Here is a 24,539-nt window from a genome sequence, read left to right as displayed (position 1 = left end):
AAGGTAGCAATGCCATAGAAAATAAAGCATTTTTAAATATTCGATACCARCATTATGACTCATCCCTTGCATAACCACAGTGGGTTGTTCTTTAAGTAAGTTTCCTATATGTATTATGGCAGAGATTAGTTCTGCGAAAGCCTCTGAAGGAGGATAATCTGGTAGCTCTGTGTATTCTGACAGAGAGATTCTCACATTTATGAAATAAGAGAAAGGGCTTTTGAGGAAGAGGGCAATGACAGAAATAGAAGGTCTCCAAATTAAGTTTAAAAAAGCTTTGTCAATAATACAATCAGATGGTTGAGAAGTAAAAAAAAAACAAAAAAAATGTCAATAATACAATCAGATGGTTGAGAAGTAAAAAAAAAACAAAACCAAAACCAAAAAATCCTTCAAACTAAAGGAAAAGAAATGGAATGTGATGTTTTGAGACAATTAATTGGATCTAGAGGATAGCATTAAACTATTAATGACTTTGAGCTATAGAAAAAAGTCTCAGTGATGATAGAACTAAGATGTTGCCAGTGGAATAACTTGGAGACAGGTGTCAAAGGAGGAAAAAGACACCAAGGAAATGACTGCAAGTGGTATGAACCTAAATCATCTCAGTTTTGTTTTAGACTGTCAGCACATATATGGATATTAACACAGGTTGGTTGACTCATGGTAACTTTTGAAAACACTGGTAACTCAATTTAATRTTTAAGACCTTAGGTAAAGGAAAATCAGACTTATTAGTAACAACAAGCTGACCTGTGATGCTGTTTACTGGGGCAGAAGAGGCTCAAAAATTAAAGTTTTTCAGGAAAAATGGAAATATAACTTTTCAATGTATTTATTAATAAGCAGCAGATATCACAAAGGAAGTATTTAAACTGCAGAAAGACAACTCGAAAAAAAAAATTACCATCTAAAATGGTATGTGTTGATATAAGAGCACAGACACCAAGACAAAGATTGGGTTAGCCAAGAAATTAAAAGTGGACAATAAAAAAGAGGAAAAATGGAAAACACAACTGGGATATCAACAAGAAAATAGAAAGCTAGAAAAGGAAAGAATTTGCAGGAAAGCATGGCAACCATCATCCCAATTTGTCTCGGCTCAGTTAAAAGTGCCAATTTAGATTCTGTGTTCCAGATCGTCAGTATATTTTTATCTGGGATTTTGGTTCAAGTCATTAAGATTTTCTGCATACTTAAAAATAGCTTCCTTGAAAATTTAACATGAAATTCTGTTACCAGTGGAGAATTCAGAAGGAAAAAGATTATTTCCCTTGAATTTTATCTCCATACATAAAGCCCTATCTGGTTTTCAAATGTAATATTTTTAATCTACTCCAGATAAAAAAATGGATTGTTTGGGGGTCTTGCTTCCTTGTTTGCTTTTTACCTTATTAAAAATGTTGATGTTAAGCACATACAATGAACTCTWCCTTATTTTACTATTTCACAGAATCATAAAACATCCCATGTTGAAAAGGACCCACAAGAATCRTCAAGTCCAACTCCTGGTCCTGCAAGGGACCATCCCCAAGAGTCACATMATGTGTTTGTGAGCATTTTTGAAATTATTCTTGAATTCTGTCAGGCTTGGAGCTGTAACCACTTCCCTGGGAAGCTGTTCCAGTGCCCCACCACCCTCTAGAGAAAGAACCTTTTCCTTAGGTTCCTTAGGTATCCAACCTAAACTTCCCCTGGCTCAACTTCATGTTATTCCCCATGTCCTGTCACTGGACACCACAGAGAAAAGATCAGTGCCTGCTCCTCTGCTTCTCCTCACAAGAAAGTTGTAGAATGCAGTGAGGTCTCCCATCAGTCTCCTCCAAGCTGAACAAGTGACCTCAGCTGCTCCTCTTACAGCTTCCCCTCCAGGCCCTTCACCATCCTCATGGCCCTCTTTTGGACACTCTCTAATAGTTTAATGTCTTTCTTATATTGTGTGCCCAGAACTGCCCCCAGTACTCAAGGCGTTGCCACCCCAGAGCAGAGCAGAGCGGGACAATCCTCTCCTCTGCCTGGCTGTGATGCTCTCCTTGATGCCCCCCAGGACAGGGTTGGCCCTCCTGGCTGCCAGGGCACTGCTGGCTCATGTTCAATTTGCCATGGACCAGGATACCCAGGTCCCTTCCCAGAGGCTGATCTCCAGCCTCTCATTCCCCAGTCTGTCCATGCATCCAGGGTTGCCCATCCCAGGTACAGAATCTGGAAGTCACCCTTCTTTAAATTAATAAATCAWATGAAGTTTTATTTATTCTAATTTATCAGTGTCTCCCTGCAGGGCCTCTCTGCCTTCAAGGGAGCCAAAAGCTCATCCCAGTTTAGTGCCACCACAAAACTTACTGAGTATATCAACAGGTCCTGTGTCCAAGTCATTTATGATCATGTTGAAGCAAACTGGTTTTAAGACTGAGCCCTGTAAAAACCCAGAACCCCACTAGTGACAGGCCCCCAGTCTGATGTCACCCCATCACTGTAACCCTTTGTGCCCAACCCATGAGGGGGGGGGGGGGCATGGGATGGTTGGTCACCATCCCATGATGTTTATCCAGCTGTGACCTGGACATCTTGTGCAGAAGGACACTGTGAGACACAGCATTGAAAGCTTTGCTGAAATCCAAAAAGATTACATCAGCTGACTTCCCTTGATCAACTGGGTGGATTATATTATCATAAAATGAAAATAAGTCTGTCAAGCAGGGGACCTTCCTCTCATGAAGCCGTGCTGKCTGTGGCCAATGACGGTGTTGTCTTTCAAGTGGTTTTCAGTAACTCCCAGAACAATATTGACCATAATTTTACCAGTCACTGAAGTGAGACTGACAGGCCTGTAATTATCAGGGTCATCCCTCTTGCCCTTCTTGAAAACTGAGATATTTTCCAGCTTCCAGTCAACTGAGACATGTCTGGATCACTAGGTCCATTAAAAAAATCATTGAGACAGGTCCTGCAATGACATCAGCCAGCTCTTTGAGTTCTCTTGGATGAATCTCATCAAGCCCCACAGACTGATAGGCAGCAAATCCCACACAAATTTGGGACTGACTGAGAATTTATCATTCTCRCTGTCATGGTCCACCCACGCTCAGGGCTCTGGGACCCCCAAAGCCCATTGTAATGTTGAGGCAAAGAAACCATTAAGCRTCCCTGCTTTTCCTCTGTCCCTGTTTGCGAGGCAACCATCCTCATCAATAATGGGATCAGTGTTATTCCTGATTGCCTTTTCAAAACCACTTTTTATTGTCCCCATGGTACTGGGTAGCTTCAACTCTTAACTGAGCTTCAGCTGCATGAGTTTTCTCCCTACAGTGRTGAGCATCATCTCTGTATGCATCCCCTGTCACCTGACCTTTCTTCCACTGTGTTTTTCTCCCTTAGTTCCAGAAGAAGATCCTGCTCAGCCAAGCCGGYCATCTGCCTTGCCTGCTGGACCTCTGACATTTTGAAATTGCCTGCTTCTGTGCCCTTACAAAGTGGTGCCAGAAGAGGAACCAGCACTGATGGACCCCAACATCTCCAAAATCATTTTCCCAGGAAAACTAACTTGCCAGTTCCCTGAGCAGCCTGAAGTCTGATCTCTTCATATCCAGGGTTGAAGCTTTGCTGGCAGTTTTTCTCCTGTCACCAGAGATTTTAAACTCAATTGTTTCATGGTCTCCCCAAAAGGGCCACCATCCAACACTTCATGAGATCCTCTTGTTAGCGAGCATCAAATCAAGGAGGGCATCATTCCTAGCCAGCCCCCTTAACACCTGTACCATGAAGTTATCATCCAGATGTTTTAGGAATCTTCTGGACCTGTTTTTGACAGCTTTGTAGTGATCCCAATTAACATTTGTCAAGTTGAAGTCCCCCATAAGGACAAGGATGGATGTTTTAGAACTATCCCTTAATTCCTTAAAGTATAATTCATCAGTGTCATTGTCTTAGCYGAGTGGCCTATAGAAGACTCCCACAATGTTATATGCTTTATTTGTTTGTCCCTAAATCCTTACCCAGAGGCTCTCAACTGTGCCAATGACAGCTTCGAGTTCCAGCATTCAAACTTGGTCAGTTTTCAAAGGTAACAACTGCTTTTATACATATGTTCGCTTTCTACCTTTCACTTTTACGCCATAAATACAGTTTTCATCTGTTTAAATAACTATCTATTTTATGATCTCTTAATGAGTTAGTCTGACAATCATACACTTGGAAGAAACCACTGTCATACACGTTATCTACTGATAAGTTTATTCTCCAGCTCATCATCTGCTWCTGAAATTTTGGTTTTCTAGTCATGATCTCTTGTTAACAGCAATCAGTGACTGTCATMACATAAAACAATCCCATTTGCTCACCTGCTTGTATTAGGAAACATATTCTTACCAACACATTTGCTAAACTGTGCACCTGAAAACTAAGGAATTAATTACATTTCCCTCAGGCTCACTAAAAGCTCAAGCCTGTAAAACAGAGGTTCATAYGTGACTCAGCCCAAGTATCTCGCAGATACAATGACCCTTTAAGCATCTGCAGTCTKCCTCTCTTTGATACGGCCAGGAACAAACACCAAGTGTGTAGTTTTGCATTGCATGGCATCATTTACTTTGGGATATAAACTCTGCAAAAATACACACATCCTCATCAATGGGCTAAATCCAAGCCCACCTTCCAAGAGTGTCAGAAGTCACATGAGTCCTTTTGGTTTCAGGTGTTAGTCCTTTGCTTTGGTCTTCATCCTTATAAACCACTTGAAAAATACCAAGAGTGTTTCTTTATAACCATTACCTATCCACCASTCAAGCATAAACCAAAGCAAATTACTTGTGATTTTACCAAGAGGATAAGGTTCCTTTCACTATTTACATATTACAATTATTCTCATCTTATTTCAMGAATACAACAGCCTGCAATACTTTACATCAATGAAACAAAAGGACTTTTGTCCCTCTTGTCTATCACCKATCAAAATGATCTTGAAAAATTTCTGTTATTTTTATTCTAAATCAAAAATACACAAGATAATGTACAGATTGCATAATGCCAACTGTCCACATCCACTGGCTCATTTAGATTTGTCTCTAAAAGCCACCTGACCTAGTGCATCCACACAGAGTGGTGAGGGTATCAAGCTAAAAGAAGCACTGCATGCCTGATTCTCCCATCCCAATCTGTGTGGCTGTCACTGCTTGCACAGCTCCACCAACTGTCGTTTGAAAGGAGAGCGAGACAGAGTTTGTGATTTTGACTCTGCTCATTTTTAGAGCGCAATCCCCCTCTCTTTACTAAGAAATAAGACTGAAGCCTCTGTATGTTACTGTCTCTGTTTTTCATCTGCAAGGCAACCCAAGAATGTGAAGAGTATATAAAACACTTGTTAACAACACAAAATAGTCAAGAGGTTCTAGGAAACCATCTGAAAGTATATGATATGCGATACTGAATAAACCTAAATGTATTTTATCACAGATAAAACAGATCTTGTACTATGGATTTATACTAACACTAGAAATAATACTGCTTAAAGAAAGATGGGCAGGTTAAAAGAGCAGTGTATGTTTTAGTCAACATGGAAAGAGAAATGTGCTTGCTGCTGAAGATTATGCTAATGATTAAATGCTAACCTGAAAGGAAATAAAAAATAAATGAATTGCAAAAGAAAAATCAAGGAAATCATGAAAGTGGCAAATGGAATGGTCAACTTTTTAAATTCAATGCTGGAATATTTTTTGTGTTCTGGGACATTCAAAGGTTAGAATAGCACAACAGACACTTTCCATGATAACAACTGAACTCAGGTTTCTAAAATTATTGCGACCTAGAAGACCTAGCATTTTCTATTTTTCAGACATAAAGAAACATCAGGAACATTTTTTTCTGATTCACAACAGACTTCGCCTGCATCAGGAGGGCACATTACATCATATCCCTCACTGAGCCATTTCCTCTTCTAGAGGATACACCGCATTTTGGACCACTGGTATTTCATTCATCTATTGTTGCAATACTGAATACTGGCAGAAGATACATGTTTAATTKCCCTGCCACATACACCCCTGAGGAGCCTAGCTCCTTGCTTTTGATAACTTCCTTGTAAATGCTGAGGGATCTCAACTCCAGGCTGTGCAAGAACCAGTCCCTCAGGGTATCTGCAAGTCAAGTGATCCAGCCCCAGCCATCCTGGGAGCCCTTCACTGAATCCCCTCTGATTTATCCACACCTTTATTCTGATGGGGCACTAAAACTGATCATCATAAAGCAGCTATGTTCTAATGAGTGCTGGGATCATCTCCCTGGATAGAGYGTCTGTACTCCTTTTCATACAGTAATCAGGAGTTGGGGATTTCAAAAGAATCTGCAACTGGAAATATAATAGAAATCTTCCCCAAAAAGAGACAACATACAGTTGGACAAACCTCCATTTATAGATTTGCTACAAAACAATCAGCTTGTTCAAAGTTTTAAGAGAAGCAATACCTCACATTGTTTTAAAGCAGCRGTATTAATATGCTACCAGGATTAATCAACTTTGTCAAATCCCTAAGACACAGACATTTCTTCCAAAACAACCCTAGAAAGTTTCTGGTTACATGTGAGTCTCCAGCACCTGCAGTGATTAAAGATGCAAGAGTGGAAACTCTAGTTCTGCAAATCTAAGGTCTCAAAACATGTTGTGCTAACAAGCCTAATTCATCCCTGATGATTTGTTTTCTTCAGGAACTGCACTGGCTAGACTACTTTTTTTATTCTGTTCTATTATTTGGAAATGAAATTAATTCTCTCCTTAAACTCATTTGGTTATGCACAGTTAAAAAATTTCTCCCGGTTTACAAGGGAATCAATTTCTACTTGAGGAATTACTACCCAAATGTATCAGCTGTACCTCTGCTGCTGTCACTGTCACTGATTCCTGCTGAGGGACAAGAACATGACAAAAAGATGTCTCTGAGATTGCCACTCTGCTGTGCTAATTAGGAAGGCAATTCTTATTTGGGTGAGAGTCCTAATGAGAGTGAGCAAGGAGCAGCCAAAAGTAAGTAGGTGGATGATGGGCATCATTCATATTACCCAGAAAAGGAGCACCATGACAAAGCAGCAAAGAAGGACAACGCTTCAAGAGGAGAAATAGCAGGGTAATGTGAGAGAAGCAGGAGAGAGAATGTAAGAGATGGATGGCAGGCTAGTTCTTGCCACTCTCCAGATTAGCAGCAGAGATCACAAATGCAGAAAGACATCTTTTCCAGGATGAAAAATACTGTATAGAAATACCATCCAACAATAATTATGTCAATGCTATTTGTGCTTATATGCCTGGCATGATAAGTAGAGTTACTAAGTGACTATCTTCCTTTTGTTTTGTTTCAGAAATACACATTTTTGTAATATTTAATCATCTCTGTACTCTTCGAAAGTTTTCCATTAAAGCCAGCCAGTAAATAGCCAGCAGTTATAGGCTTCTGAATGGAAGCACACAGGCAGAAAACTAATTCCACAACTGTTCTTTTTCTGCCTACAAGCATTCAACAGGATCTCTGTATTCACCCTACTTTTCGTGAAGTCAATCCCCAAAGTATGCATGAGCAGACAAAAATTAAAAAATGCTAAAGGAACCCAAGATGCATCACCTTCCCTAGGTCACACCTATGGCCCACTCAGTAGATTGTATATGCACTGCTATACTACAATTCAAATACATTTGTACACAAAATCACTCAAAGATTCTCCAGACATAATGCTAGATTCCCTGGTCAGGTAAAAGTCAGAAGTCACCACTTAACTCAAGACAGGCATTTCACTTCAAAAAATCCTCCTGGTTCCCAATGTTATGCCAGTTAAATTCCACTTTGGAGGAAAAAAGGGGATTTGGTATCTTACTTTTTATATTTATCCTTAAGTGATTCCGGTTAGGCTAAAACACTTACTACAAAATATTGTTAACTTTCATTTAAGTAACCAAAATGTCATTCTAAATCTGCACTACTACTACTCTCCTTCCATTATTCCTTCTATAACAGTTATTACATCTATGACTAGCAGTAATTCATAGTTAGCACCTTCCTTCCTGTTCAAAGTTTTTAAGTTTACAGTGCTTATAAAAAGAATCATGGCTTATTGTTTCTTTCATCATGGAGAAGAAAAGGAAATGTTTGTTGCTGGAGTTGGCACACTAACATAAATGTGCTCTTTTATAAACTCTTGYGTTTTGTCAGTGGTCTGCAGATCTGGATCTTTTAATGATTTGAAAAGGCAGTATATTTCATTCCTGTAATTTTCAAAATCATCATCACCTATGATCTCCATAGTAGTTCCTTCTTGTTTCCAATCTGATTATGCTACAATAGACCTTATTTGAATTGAATTGCATTGCATTCACATCATAAATTCTACCAGAGAAGTGCAGAGACCAAACTTTCAATTGTTACAAGTCAAGCTGATCCACAAAACAGGTTGTGTAACTGGCAGGACTAATCTCTCCCACCACACTTACAGACACAGATGTCCAGGTTTATTTAAAATAACCCTAAGCAAAACAGCACAATTTGCAGTGTTTGGATTTTTTAAAAATGTATGCATTTTACTGGGAGGCATTTGATTACAGGAGTATCTCAAATTTTACTTCTGTGATGACAAAGCAACAACAGCTATAGGAAAAGGAATCAGCTGAATTCTGTCTTTCTCCCTCAGCACACCAGGACAGTCCTATCCAGACCATTTCCCAGATGTTCTTGCCTGYAAATTCCACCAACCTCTGGATCCAAATTGATGAGAACATTATTTTGTACTAAGGACAAAATGAATTTTGAACTGAGTTTCTCATTTTTCCTTACAAATCTATGTTCCTGGYAGGAGAAGAGGGGGATAACATTCATGCATGCATAGGAAAACTCTTAGAAGGCAGAGCAGCTTAAGTCATCAGCAAATAGGTGTACGTGGTGATTATTTAAAAGATAAAAAGCATTTTCGCACTGTCAAGTTCAAGTGAAATGTCAATCATCAAAATCAAAATTTCACATTTGGTACTAGGGTCTTGTACAGGGAGCCTTATGATTTCATTTAAGCATGTCTGAAGGCYACCCATGTTCTTGCCAGGATGTCTATAATGAATAACAGAATTACAGCACATAATACAAATTATTCCATTGCAAAAGAAATTAAGGGAAACCAAAATCAACTTTCTTAAATATACGGGGTAAACTACAGTATGATACATATGACAAACTGACTATCTGAGCAACAATCCAATGCCTCTGTCTTTCATATCTGACTTTATAGATATTATCCCCATCTTTACACAGAATGCAAATGAAGACAAAAGAATCATAGTGAATTAGAGATTAAAGACCTAAAATTTCAGAATTATACTCGGCATCCTTTCATAATAGGAACTAAATCATGGACAAATGCTGGACTAGATCAAAATTTCTAAGACTTAGTTCTGACTTATGATGGAAAAAACATGGGAACTTCTCCTTTGTGCCCTGAAGATTGTTATATAGCCTGCATGGAATCACAGAAAAAAAAAAAAAAAGTGGATTGGTGAGAGAACAGGTGGAGGAAAGGACATTTAGTGCAACCTCCTGCTCAACAGTWCAACATTCAAAGCCAGAGCAGATTGCTTAGGACCTTGTCTAGCTGAGTCTTGACAATCACCAGGGATTAAAATTTTGCAACTTTACAAAGAGTTTTAGTTTTTAATCTTTTACACAAGATAAAAGAGTGATGAAATTGTAAGTGTAATGAAATTGTAATTAACATCTCAGGATAATAAACTCTGAAGTTTGACATTTAGCCACAAAAGTTAGCCTGCTGAGCTGCCTCTGCAAACAGATAAATACAAATCTATGAAGTTAAGTGCAAAGTAAATTTTAGAAAAGCCCATTTCTGCACATATAATAATTTTCAATTACCTCCAGGGAAGAAAAATATAAGTTTGTCATTTCCTTTCAGGCAAATATACTTTATAAAAAGACATGTAGAGATCTTTTTCCTATCATATTTAGTTTTTACTTAAAGGAATAGCTTTGAAATGCAATTATAATCTTATGATACTCTAATAGTAATATTAAGGTATCAGCCTTGCTCCCATAAACTGGCCTATTATTTTTCCCTCTGCTTAAAAATTCTTGTAAGGGTCTACCTGCCCTTAGACTTAATCACTCAGCTGAGTAGGAAGMAATCTTAATTTAGATTTCTGAAACAAAATTTCTTTCCTTGTACCAATAAAAAAAACCTTTGATTTAAAGAATTTATTTTTAATAAGAACATTTGCATAGATATTTGTAAAAAGCACAGAAACTGCCTTAAAAAAATAAAATTATCCAACCAAATTTTAATTAACTCCATTTGACTCATTTGCAAGCTGTAACACAACTTAAAACTCTATTGTAAACCRTAAAATATAATATGGAATTCTAGAATTTTAAATGCCAAAAAGGCCTTTGGTAATTTTGCATTGCTAAATTAAAACATATAGAATCACACTGTGTTGTAAATGACAATGTACAATAAAATGTGCACTGGAAAATTTCCCAGGGATTATAATCTTTCATTTCTAAGAAAAAACCTTTAAAATGACTAGTTTCTGAGGTTCTGTAGTTACAGCAGTGAAAACACCCAAGTTTTGCTAAATTTTCTCCTGGCAGAATGTTAGCTATTAACCTGGTCAGAGATATAATAAAATAATAAACAACAACAAACAAGCATGGCTATCATTACCCGCTTGTGTAAATGAAAGACTTAATGAAAAAAGAATTGATGATTCCTATTAAAGATGTGTTACCTATCCTCAGGATTTTGTAATTCTTATTCATCAGCTGAAGTCATTATCTGGAAAATAACATGCAGTGCAAGTAAACAAACAGCATTTCATCTAGTCAGTGTAGTTACCAGAGATTGTTTATAATTTAGAGAAGACGTATCTTCATGAAGACAGATGTCTGTGGCTTTAATAAAGAGGTAGATTGATTCTTTCTCTGTGATAGCTTTCCTGAGAGTCAATATTAAATAAAAATAAATTATAGATTGACTCTGATCAGCTGCTTCTGAATTTATTCACCAGAACAAATCATCTTATCATCAACTGGAAAATAAAAACATATTCCCGAAGAGACACAAACACACAACCTCAACTGTAAAAGAGGAAGAAAACAAAGGGGAAAAAAAAATCTCTTGTGCCCCAAAAAGACTATCAGATAAACTCCAGATCAGATAATCTGAAACAGRATTTTTGGCCCTTGGTTTCCTATGTGGAAGGTTTCTATGAAAATGCCATTGGACTATATGCAGCCTGCCTGTAAGAAGTGTTTAATTGAGCTGTTGTAACTGCTAGTTTTGAAAGGTCAAGAGAGCAACAAGCTATCTAGACTGCCAGACACCACCTGACACACCATTGATGGGAGAATAGTTGCATTACCCAGGATAGAGCATCTAAAACAGGCAGTCTGCTGCACCAGGCGAGCAGGCACGGATGGCAGACAGTGCGAACATGCCTTCTTGACTTTAGCTTTCCATATGTGCTGTAGGGAAGTCACGAATTCAATTTTGCACATAAAACATCTTCTGCTAACCCTTCTGCTACCCCTTCTGCTACCTTACATCCATCCACCAGCTAAACAACAATAGACATCAAAATGCATGTCACAAATACTTAACTGGAAAAACAACTTTAAAAAATGCTATTGTTAGAGGCACAACACTGGATTCCCTGCAAGATCTGGATTTTTTTTTGTACCATATTCATGCATAGCATATGCATGTCCMTTTAACTAAAGACATTCAAGCCACCTTCTTCTAAATACCTTAACTTTTGCACTCTACCCCCAAGCATTATAAATTGGTTACTTAAACTTCATGGCATTAGTATGTTTTACCCAGAAGATTTCTCTAGATACACAGGTCTCCTGACACCTAATTAAACAAGAACTATGAATGTATGTGGTATAGCAGGGAGGAAGTTGTAAATAATTCCCAAAAGCCTGGAAACACACACACACACACACACACACACACAGTATGCAGAGGAATCCAAGAATTAAGTATGTAGCTATATAAATCAGAGAAGCCCAGTCAACTAGCTTCTTGTTAACTCTGTACTGCCCTGTCTAGATTGCTGCTCCCACCATTAACACTTGTTATGGCTACATTAACTTCATTCAAATTCCTCACTGAAAAATAGCCATTTTTTAAAAAAATCAAGACCTTTAGAGCAAATGATGAATACGAAATAGAAAAACAGTAAAAATAGAAAAAAAGTATTCCTGATCATTAATTTATTAGGTTATATTTTTTTTTTTGAAGCCCATGCTGGTTCACAACACTGAGGTAAACTGCTTCATGCAGCACGAGGTRGATCAGTGCATTGYCAGGAAGTAGGTCATTATCATGGTMATTTCCTTCAGATGGAAATAAACCAAAACCAACACCAACAGATAAATTTACAGATTTCATCAGCACTTGGTGCTATCAATACACTCAGAAGCCAGGTCCTGTGAGATACTTCCTTCCCTCCTTCCTGCTGCTGTCTCATAAATGGAAAAGTAGCTGAGAGGTTCAGAGCCCCTTCAAGCAGTTTGGTGGGGGTCTTGCTCCAATTATTTCTACCCTTTGGTTCTACCTTCATCTTCCAGCTTGTACTAAGCAATGGTGGAAAAAAACAAAAAAAAAACCAAAAAAGGGAGCAATGATAAAAACACACAAATAAAACACTCAGCACTGGTTCTCTGGCAAAAGGGCAACATGGACATTCTGGAGAGAGTCCAATAAAAGGTCACAAAGATGATGAAGGGAYTGGAGCATGTCTTACATAGGGAAAGGCTGAGAGAGCTGAGACTGTTCAGCCAGGAGAAGGAAAATCTCAGGGGRATCTTCTATAAGTGTATWAATACTTGAAGGGAGGGTACAAAGAGGATGGAGCCAGGCTCTTCTTAGTGGYGCCCAGTAACAAGACCAGAGGCAGTGGGCACAAACTGAAACACAGGAGATTCCCTCAAAACATCAGGARCTTTTTACCATGAGGGTGACTGAGCATTGCCACAGGCTGCCCAAGGTGGCTGTGGAGTCTCCATCCTTGGAGATACTCAAAAGCAGCCTGGACATGGTCCTGCACCACTGGCTCTGAGCAGGATTGGACCAGATGACCTCCAGAGATGACTTCCAACTGTCGAACACACTTAGATTCTGTGAGAAGTGTTCAAAAGGCCGTGCACCCACATCATCTAATAATGCAATTTTTAAGTACATTGACTTTTTTTTTCCCTTCATGTGAGGTGAACTGTACGGGTTCAGTACAGTTCAGATTCAGAAAACCAAGGCCAGTTTTCCACATCTCTTATCCTCTACTACTCAAATAGAAGTAAACTTCTCCTTTGCTTTTTCATCATCTGGAGCTAGTCAGTGGGGTTGGTTTCTAAAGAAACCATTTGGTGACTTCACAGGGCTTCCTCTCAMATGTGCCTTGGGCACAAACCTGCTTCTCTAACAGCATGCACTCAACTCTTCCTTCATTGTCTTCAGACAYACTTGGCACTAAACCATTACAAAAGGATCCAGATAAATCATAGTCATTGATTTGCCCCRTATTTTTTGTTGGATTCTAAAAGTTAATTCCTGGGTGTCTTGGGAGTAACACAGAAATGACCAATACTTCCCTCTGCATGGGTTTATTAAGGTTTTCCTCCCCAGTGTCTCCCTACTCTAAACTGAAACTGCTTCAGGAGCCATTCTTCTACAAGACTGAAACCAGCAGCTCTCCCAGGCTTCGCCTGGGGAAATCCTAACACTCATATGCAGTGCGTAAAACACAGCTGTGACGTCTCTGAGCTAGTCATGGGAATGATGCCATACAGAATGACCATAATTTTTCCAATTCAGGGGAAAAAAAAACTGTATTACTTCTATACTTTGGCTGCTGTAAAGAATCCACAGGAAAAAGGCTGGCTAAGGGTGACTTTCACAAATCTACATCCAGCTCTGGATGTGAGCCCATTTATATTCATGTATAAGCACTTCTTTCTTCCATGTAAGAGTCCTTCTCACTAAATACATGATTTTAGGCATGAATAACTCCATTCCTAGAGCATCTGTAAAATATTTACAGTTGAAAATTAACCAAATGCTATTGTCATTAGAAACAAACCAAGTGTCTCTTAAAATTTAAAGAATGAAAATGTAAAAGGATTTGTCAAATGATGGACTCATGGCTCTGAAGTAAACCTCATAGATTGAATTTAATTTGATTGCCTTTCAAGTCTATRCTCCCAGTTACACTCACATGTTGTACAGCCTATCTGTCTGAACATAGCATTAGATGTTGTTGCCTTAGGTTGAACTRAGGTGAACATGGAAAAGTCATTCCAAAATCTTACAGTTAAGTTTTTACAGTATTCTGTCATGGATAATTTGGGGAACTATCCTTGTGATAATAAACATGCAATTCAAGGGAGAGGTTCCCAAAGAAGATATTMTGATTTTCACACACATTCCTGTGTCAACCCATAGTACAATGAAAAGTAGCATTGCTAAACAGTTACGAGTGACTCTCTCCGATCTTAAACATCCTTTTCTCCCRTCAAGCAGTTTCTGAAACAAGGTAAGTAGCAATGACTCAGAACAAACWCATTATTGTGTTCTCCCTACTCATTTCTAGGGTTTACAATAGTTTATTTCTAAAATAGGTGGGATTTTCCCTTGACACAGCAAAATTAGCCCCATCAGCAGAATGCCTTTACACAAAGAATTGGGATTTGTCTGATCCATGAACAGCAGTCATACAGTAACTCTTCTCAAACCTGAATGACATTTGACTGCTTCAAGATATTCCCYTCCTTTAAAAATTTAGCAGACAGATTTTCATACTTTTTAGAAGATTATTCTGCCCTGCAGGAGCCATGAGTATAACTGGCATTTATCAACATCATACTTAATATTCCATAAGAAGTGCTCCATCCTGCAGGAGGACACAGGCAAACTCAATGGAAATAAAGATTTAATTTAAATAGACAAGTTCAAAACTTTTGCCTGGAGAAYGCAAGTGACAAATGCTGGATTTCCAAGGCAACCAAAACAAACGCTCTGGACATCACAACCAATTCATTGGACTTATAAAGAGGTTACCCACTCTTCACAAGGATATTTTCTAATAAAAATATCTATGGAGATCAAAAAAAGCCAAGTTTTGAGTTTCTTAAGGCAGTTAAAAACTAATCACGGAAGTTTGAAAGTCACATGCAACAGAGTGAATGAAATTCAATGATTTTTCTTAAATGACCAGTCACCAAGAAAACTTGCTGCCTCTGAATTACTCTGTAAAAAAATACCTTTCCAATGATCAGGCTTTTCTCAGAAGAAATCCTAACTAACCCTACACTTACCATCATAGTGCTGGATCATGCTAACATAACAGAGCCCTAAGTCTCTGCCAGGTGAGACTGCTGGTGGGAAGGAATGATGAAACACTAAAGTTGTCCCGTGGCTGACTGGGGACAATTGGTGCCATCAGCTCTGGCACTCCYCCAGCAGGGCCCCAGGACAGCAGGGACATGGCTGGAGATGCCCAGCACCCACAGCCCTGGCAAGGCCCACCTGAGGGAGGAAGAGCAGATGCTCTGCAGCCTCRGGAAATGCTCTGCTGGCTGAAGCATAGCCTGGGGGCACAGAAGAGCCAGCCAGGCCTCCCAAACAGCAAGCACCATCTAGAGTCCCATCATCCCTTATGCAGAACTCAAAAGGCTGCTGGGAGTAAGTTTCAGATGCTTTTGTTTTGGGAGATTAATGCAAACTAAAATGTACCAGGAATCTGTGAAAATGAGCTCCCTCTTTCTGCTTCATTTTTGATGAACTACTCCAACTTTGTTTGGTTTATTTTTTATTCGCTTTAACCAGATGTTTATTTCACAAACAAATAGGAACATGCCTAAACCAACAAGTTACAGCCACAAATGAGGCTGCATGGCCTGCAGCTTTTTATAATTTCCTATACTTAGGAAATTACATAGCTTACTATAGTCAAACAAATCTACTTTGCCAGGTACATGGCATAAAAAAATGCCTAAAAAGATACTACAGGTTTATTTCATCAGTAACAAAGAGCTTAATAAGCATCTGCCTAAAGTTTTAAAATGTAATGTGAAAAACACTCTGCATCCCAAATTAGAACATTTATGAAAATACTAATGGAAATAGAAAAGGATCACKGCTACCTGGTTTTATTATTAATTTCAAAAATATAGCTTTTGTCACTGTGTCATGACACTTTGTTTTTATTTTTAATATGAAGTGCTCATAAAACCCAGCCTTTTTCTTTTGGTAACTGGTTCTTAGAAGCAATATTATCTTTGCTACCTGGGGTTGTTGGGAGAGGGTATCAAAGTTGATTATCAGCGCTGTCAGATATCCAAACTTATGCACTCAGAGTAAGTTAATAGGCTTTGTTTATGCACAGGAACAAAAAGACAGTAAAGTGGGCACCAGATGAAAAAGCTAGTGGTATGTCTGTGGCATTTGGCTATTAAATTTAACTGAGTTAGAATATCACTTCAGATACTCATGTTTCTGCAAATGTGTGTGGATGCTCATGTGGACGGATGTGTGTGTGTGTGCATATGAAATGCAAACAATGATCACACACAGTTCCATTTCCCTATTACTCTATTTAAAAACTGAGTTTTAAGAGATGGATTTACTGAATTCCTCTATGAGATGCTTTTATGATGTTATGTTTCATTTAATCAGTAGTCGCCTCCCTAGGATAAAAATCAAATTTTATATGCATAGTTAGAATGTCCTAAACTTACTTAAAATTGCTTTAAATTAAAAGCAAACTTAAAATTAAACCTTGAAATTCTTCACTGTCACTTTTCACTCACTTCGTCCTTCAGTGACTCAAGAAATTGTGTGGGAAGATAAAACAAATGCCTTTTCCACAGTACAGAGCATATGGCTTCATGAACAACAGATCTGTACAGACAGAAGTTTCAAACTGATTTAGCTTGTATTGAACAATACAAGTATTCTTCAGGCTTTATGTACAGCATCTATTGTATTCTATTTCACTTATCACTGAGTAAAGCAAACATCTTGGTAAGTCTGGCTGCCAAAATAACACTAAAGAAGTGCATCCCTATTTTCACCAGAACCATCTAACTCTAAGGAAAACTAAAAAGAAAAAAAAAAAACCCAAATTATATTTTAGTTTGCACTTAATGACACATTTTGTAAGAGCAGATAATTTCATTTCAGTTTCAGGGACCTCTAGAGATATCAGAGAATAAAAGAAAAAAAAAAGGAAATTAAAAAACCCCAACCCCACATGGTGGATCTCTTACTTTTTCTATTGATGCTCTTTCACTTTGCACAACTATGCAGTAGAAAAGGGACTGGAACAAGATGGCCTGGGAAAGGTGTCTCAAACATTAAACTACTTTCAATGACACAGAATATTTCAGTACTTTTTAGAAGCTGAAACAGCATTAGAAAAAAAGATTGAGCTTGGAATCCAAAGCTCTAACACCATTCTTCAGTCATCTAGGTTATTTTCAAGATATAAAATTTCTGACTCGTTGTATAAACCAGGAAGTAACTCCACAGGATACAATGGGATGAAGAGACTGCAAAAATCTCTTCAGAGAGATTTGCAACCCTTTACAAATATCTTCGAAATGTAACCAATGRAAAAAAAGCTTCAAAGTTTGACACTCTCTTTCATTTTACAGTTTTTATACACAAGTAAACATTCCACAGCATAATCGTTGCAATGCCACGTGTCTTCCTGCTTTGGAAAAACTAAGTTCTTTTCAGCTCCCCAACTTGGTTTGTAAAAGTTTGTGCAATTCACACAGACACACAAATGAGTTCAATGAGCAGACAGCTGCGCTTAAATTATTTTCCTTCTACATTTCTTGCATCTTATAAACATAGCTGATTGGAATTAAAAGAAGAGGGGGGGAAAGAAGAAAAAAAATCCAAAATAACTAAATTAATTCCTTGAAATGTGTTGTAGAACCCAGACTGCCATAAAAGGTCCTTTCATACTTCAAAGAGCAACTTCAATAGTCAAAACAAAACACTTGCAATTGCCAATTATATGCAAAGAATGTCCCACTTTTTAGCAKGTGAAGTTTATTCTGAAGTCCTATAGTAAAGTTCATACATATTTTCCAGTGTCATTATTTCTCMCCAAAGCTCCTCAGATTTGGACTCRGCCACAAATGGTGTGTGGGTGGAAGAATCCATCCATTTTGCCTACAATGTAGCACTTGAACTGAAAGCTGCAAAATTGCAAACTTTTATGTCAGCTAACAATGTCATGCAACAGTGTGGAGCTATTAGTGATTTTCTTCTGGTCTTCTCTGACATCATCAATTTATTTCAAACCCTATTTTACACACATACTTAATGTCAGATCTTAAAGKGGGTGTGTTTGGGGTTTTTTCAAGCTAGCTCTTTTGATGGACACTGCAGTACAGTACAATGACATGCTTTGAACTGCACAMAAGAAATGGCTTGGCAACATCCCCACAAACATACTATTACGGCCAATTCCGTAAGCTCCTTGTAGTCTATTTACATTACAAAGTATGAGACAAATCCTGAATTATTTGGAGGCATGSGTTTGCTTAACTCAGAGTCCAAATAGCCTCATAATACTCAGTTAAASATTTTCAGTATCACCACAATGCGATAAACAAGACAAGAAAAGTAAATTCAATTTTGTCTAGCAAAAGTGTCTCACTACTTGAAAAACTTAAAGAAAAGTGTCGTATTTAAAAAGCAATATAATTGGTGAATACTAAAGTTCAACCACAGAAAAAACGGTACTGACAGAAATTCAAAGCTGCCCRATAAACTGAGACAGGAACATTAAAAGTAAATAACAACTGAGAAAAAAAAATTCCTTAGTTTACATCTTACCGCTTCGTAATCCTCACTGCCAAAAAGGTACATAGTTGCACCTCCACAGCCKGACACCAGTTGCCCAGAGCGCCCAGTCGCCTAGAGTCAGATCCTCCCCGGCATCCTCAGCTCCCGCGTACCAGCCGGGCAGGCTTCCCAGGCTGCTTTCCCACGCCTGGGCTGCTCCCGGGGCACCGGGGCTCTCGGGCATGAACTCGGAGTCGGTCTGTGCCGCTGCGAGGGCCGCGGGACCGGCGGGACGGAAAACTGCGAAACTCCGCGGGCGGCGGCGGCAGCCCCGCGCCCGTGTGGAGCCGCGCCGGGCGGGGCGGGCCCAGGGACGGGAAGGAGCGGAGAGGTGCGGGCAGAGGGACGGGGCGGTGCGGAGGGGTGCGGGCAGAGGGACGGGGCGGTGCGGAGAGGTGCGGGCAGAGGGACGGGGCGGCGCGGAGGGGTGCGGGCAGAGGGACGGGGCGGTGCGGAGGGCTGCGGGCAGAGGGACGGGGCGGTGCGGACAGTCCCAGCCGGGGCGGTGCGGACAGCGAGGGGCGGCAGCGCCGCGTTCCGGCCCTGCCCCGCCCGGCGCGACACCGCCCAAACTGGCTGAGGGGAAGCGCGCGGACGGGGGAGCGCGAGGGTGGCGCGCGGAGCCGTGGCTGGGGACGGGAACGGGAACGGGAATGGGGACGGGGATAGGGATAGGGATGGGAATGGGAACGGGGATAGGGATGGGAACGGGGACGGGAACGGGGACGAGGACGGAGATAGGGATAGGGATGGGAATGGGAACGGGGATAGGGATGGGAACGGGGACGTGGACAGGGATGGGAACGGGGACGAGGACGGGGACGGGAACGGGGACAGGGACAGGGATGGGAACGGGAGAGCCTGGGGGCACCGCGGGAGCAGCGGTCGGGGCGGCTGCTGCGGCCGGGATGAGCCGGCATCATTGGGTGAACCCCGAGGAGCTCGGTTCGCACGTACCCCTCGCTGCTCTGACAGCGCTGCAGAAACTCATGGAGCTACCTCACCATCTATCTCTTATAAAAGAAAAATCTCTTCTGAAAATCAAACAAACAAACAGCCCAGAAGAGTTTCCTTCTCTATGTTTCATTCACTTCATTGGTTCCTCCCACTGATTAGTGTCAGCTCTGTAWACACAGTGTAACTTTATCTCTGGAACACAGTGGCACTCAGGTGACTGGAAAGTTACACCCGCTACCTCCAGTGCACGGGAAGTGGATCCAGCACACAATGCCACACCGGGACAGAAGAATCCAAGGACCCGCCTCGTTCCTGGCCAACTTCTACTCCCGGCAGAACAGGCAAGAAAGAGTAAAAGCAGCCAAAGAGSAGGATAAAACACAACTAAAAGACTTCAGAGACTAATTCACCAACTGCATTCCCAAAGTGATATTAAAATGGGGCTTAAAAATAAATCCCATTAAAGATGGTTTAGGAATATAGCATAAAGTAATCCAGGCATGCAGAAATACTGCCTTCTGGGAAAGGCTGTTCTTTGCAACTGAGGAAGAGGCCACCAGTAACACAAACCTGATCAAAACTGCTTTCAAACAGCACTATGAAACCCATCCCTTCTCAGCTCAGTTCTCTCAATTCCTTACAGTTCATAATGCTGCTAGCACTATGTCCTATAACAAGAACTATACATAAGCGCTAAAAAAAAAAAAAAAGTACAGAATACGTAATGTCTTGAGGAGGAAATGTGTGGGTGTATGCTTGCCCATTTCTATCTACAATCAAGCTAATATAATACACAAATCACAAGACAAGATATCATGAACACATATAGCACTGAAAACCAGTTTGTGCTACTCAATTTCCTTCTCTTCCACAAAGAAAGCAAGACCTCTTTCCTAACAAAAGCAGCAAATGAAGCAGTTCAAATACATTGTAAACATCTTCCCTGTTCCTTCCCCTGCATCACCCCCTGCTTATTTTAAATAGTTCTTGTCTTGACTACCTCGGTTTCTTTGCGTGAGTTAGTAGGATATTCTTCTCTCAATCTGCTTTCTCTGTCAAAACAGACCTTTAGTCCTCTGTTGACTATATGTGATGTGAGTCATGAGTCTCGATTTTTTTAAGTTCTTGTATGTATTCACAAGCAGAGTTAAATCCAAGAAAATGGTTGGAAAGGGCAAATTAGAAATCAGAAGACATTAATTTTATTTCCAACCATATGTTTACAAAATAGCATTAGTTTAATCTGTCAGCTGAACTGGTCACTTTGCATTATATCAACTGTAAATTATGCTTCAAACAAATGATATCATAACAGTGCGTTCCCAGAGAGTAAATAAAGCATGCACTGTTCCTGCATGGAGGCTAACAGGCATCAGACACCTCTGCTGGAATGCAGTAATCACTTGTCTAAGCTGGTTGCTCCTATTGATGCTGAGCAAGTGTGGTCACACACACTTATTAGCTTTAATGTAATTGCCTAAGCCTTCCTGCATGGTGTTTTTAGTGTGAAACCACACCTGTCAATACTAGGCAAAGCCACTGTCATCACACATTACTTTGCTTGTCTGATACAGCTCCTGTAAGCAACTGAAATTTGGGTGCCATAGCTTGATTGCTCCCTTTTGGATACGGTTCTCACAACATTTGGAACACAAAAACACCAGCAGGAATGTTACAAGTACTCCTAACATCCCAAATGAGGAAAAAAATAGCTTTCTATGTATTAAAAATTATGGTAATATTAATTTAAAAAAGAAATAATTTCATCAGCTCTAGTACTTTGGGAAAGAATATGAAATCAGGGAGGATTGCAATTCACAGACTCAACAGAGACTTAGGGCATTATTCAGACTGTCACCATAAGTGACTTTCATGTCACAAGTAATTCTCACTACAGACAGTACAAGCAGCCAGAGTCTGGCAGCTTGGACAGTAAATAAGCTGAATTGCTCATTGCTCTCTTGAATTGAAACATCATGACAGGTACCAAAGTCTGTCTCAGGGCTCCACAAATCAAATTTGCATACAGTTTTTATGGTTCAAGAGTTAAAAGTCTGCAAAAATGCCACCCCTGCTGAGGGTGTTTAAACTCAGCAAAACACTGTGGGATGACYTGTGCTCCACTCCCAGCTGAGTGACAGCACTGGGTTTTGCTGCACATTCTTCCCCTACTAGCTTAGTAGGGTAAGGGACTGGCCAGCAGAGGGTGGGCAGTGTCTCACCAATGCTGACCCTTGCAGAGAGAATGCCAATGATCCACACTGAAAGAGTGAGAAGTGGAGGAGATGGGAGAGTGGTGGGGGGAGAGAGAGGTTGGGGAACAATGGGGCTGGAGAGGTGGTGGGATGGGAAAGGCAGAAAACCAGAGAGCAGAGCAAGGATGGATGGAAGCAGCATGACCCACAGGAAGAAGAGTCTAGAAACCAGGCCAGAATAAAGGAATTAAGATTATGCAAGAAAAAYGTCCATGGTAGGCAGGGAGCACAACAGGACTTGAAAAGGCTTTCCTAGGACTAGCCTAAAGCTAGGAGGTAACCAGGGGAGGGTGGAATGGTGTGGACCAGGTCAGAAATGCTGAGATGGRATGCCTGGGTACAACTGGCTGATAAAGCAAATATCAGCCATTGGAAAACCTGTAAATTGGAGACTACAGCAAGAGACTAATTTGCTATCCTATTTTTGGGATAGCTGTGGAACTGGGATAAAGGCAGAAGACATCAAAACTAGAGAAACAGGTCTAAAAAACGGAAGGTGGAAACAAAGCCAAGGGTGGAATTTCTCTTCTCCCCCACAGGCACTCTCCAGCAGGACATGTTCTCGCAGATGTGTGACAGCTACACAAACCTGACTTGATGAAGACTGGGCCTTAAGAATAAATATYCAGACTAAAGAAAAATAAAGTACTGTGACTGAGAGTCAAGACTACAGTCTGAAATGATGAAGACATCATAAGGATAAAATAAATCACTAATTTAGCTCTCTACTGTATGCAGGCACTTTTAAAGTAGCTCCTGCTCATCTGCAGAGGCCAAGACAGAAATAGCAATATTAATCATCTGTTAACAGAGGCAAACAGGTACAAACACTGATATGTTAATATGTGTGGACTTTTGTTTTCCCTGACTGCTTCCTAAATTTTGTTTAGTATTTGGTGGAAGGGGAGTAAAGAAGACAGATCCAGACTCTTCTCAGTGACTCCTAATGAAAAGGCAAAAAGTAATTAGTATTGACTGAAACACAGGAAAATCCATTCAAACATGGGGTTGTTTTTTTTTTGTTTTACTATGAAGGTGAGAGAGCACTGGCATAGATTGTCCAGGGAGGTTGTGGAGTTTCAGTTCTTGGAGATATTCAAAAGCCATCTGACCATGGTCTTGGGTAAACAGTTCTAGGTAGCCTTGCTATGCCAAGTGACTGGAAGAGCTCCAGAGGTATCTTTTTACCTCAACCACTCTGTGAGATTGTAAAAAATTAACAAAAAATATCTGATTCTCATTGATATTTTAGGGATTTCATMTCTCCATTTTAATTTTCAAGGATTAAGCATAATGACTTTTCAAATTGTCAAAGAGAATAGCATTTAACTCAATATTTAAACTCTGACCCATGTCTTTTAAGCATAGCTAYGAACTGTCTACACTATAAATAGCTTTGTATATCATAGTACTTCAACACAGTGCCTTTGGGAAAACAAACAGAAAAAACTGCTGACATGGTTGTCAAGGTTAATAGACTAAACAGACCTTTCTTGATAAACAAGAATCTTTCAACTTGTATCCAACAGTAACAACAGTTTTTTTCTTCAGGAACTCAAATGGAAAGCAATTGACTCTCTCTTACCTAACTCAGATTCAAATTCAAATCCCAGTGAAGAACGTCAACAGCTTGYAATTTCTTTACACATCTAGCAACAAGAATTGTCTCTTGTAAACGTGAATGTTTCAGTTTATAGGAACTTCTGGCAAAAAAATCTAGGAATAGCTTGTTCCCTCTCAACATATGGGATGAAAGAGCAAGAGCTATTTCACCATCCCATCCCACCCCATCCCACACCAGCACGGAATAATTTCTTAACAAGGTTACTTACATGTGAAAATGATGACTAGCAACTACTTTTTTAGTTTTTCCTATGAATTTTAGCTCTCCCATTGATTTTCTCCCATAGTGGTCACCATAACTCTGGGCAACACACTTCCCAGCAGCATAAATTGGTGGCTTGCTTACTATTTCAGGGGTGTTACTGCCCTGAAAGAGCTACAGCATGGATCTGAAGTCCAGGCTGCTTCGTTCCTCTGGACATCTGTACATTTAGAAGAATGGGCTTTTCCAGTTTTTCTCATTTCCACTGTAACTCCCTGAATGAGGCGTAGTGGCAACTGTGGTGTCTCAGCAGTTAACAACTGAAATAGGACTCCAAGCTCTAAGAAACATCCAAGTACTCTATGAAAATGATAGGACTGGCTCAGCAAGGAAGACTGGCAACATGTTAACCCAGAAGAGTTAGCGGCTTGCTCACACCACCATGTTGCTCAGACACTTTTGTGACAATTTAAGTAATTCTTCTGGAGTTCCCAGGCTCCTGCTAAACACCTCTCTGTGTGCTGGGGGTAGGCAAGGAGGGGGACTGCAGGGCCAGGACACAGTCTGGACCTCTTCCTTCTCTTGAATGATACCTTCCTTTTTTTTAA

The 24,539-nt window shown here is 40.0% G+C and overlaps 1 protein-coding gene across 2 annotated transcripts in view; it reads right to left on the bottom strand.

Moving 5' to 3' along the window:
- The window catches only part of CACNB2 (calcium voltage-gated channel auxiliary subunit beta 2), a 244,026-nt gene that overhangs the window by 88,983 nt on the left and 130,504 nt on the right, over positions 1 to 24,539 (bottom strand). The window lies entirely within an intron of this gene.

Source organism: Malurus melanocephalus, unplaced genomic scaffold (genome assembly GCF_030028575.1).
Source record: "Malurus melanocephalus ecotype Western Australia unplaced genomic scaffold, MMel_1.1 scaffold_14, whole genome shotgun sequence".
Classification (NCBI taxonomy): Eukaryota; Metazoa; Chordata; class Aves; order Passeriformes; family Maluridae; genus Malurus; species Malurus melanocephalus.
This window is presented reverse-complemented; position numbering and strand designations above follow the sequence as displayed.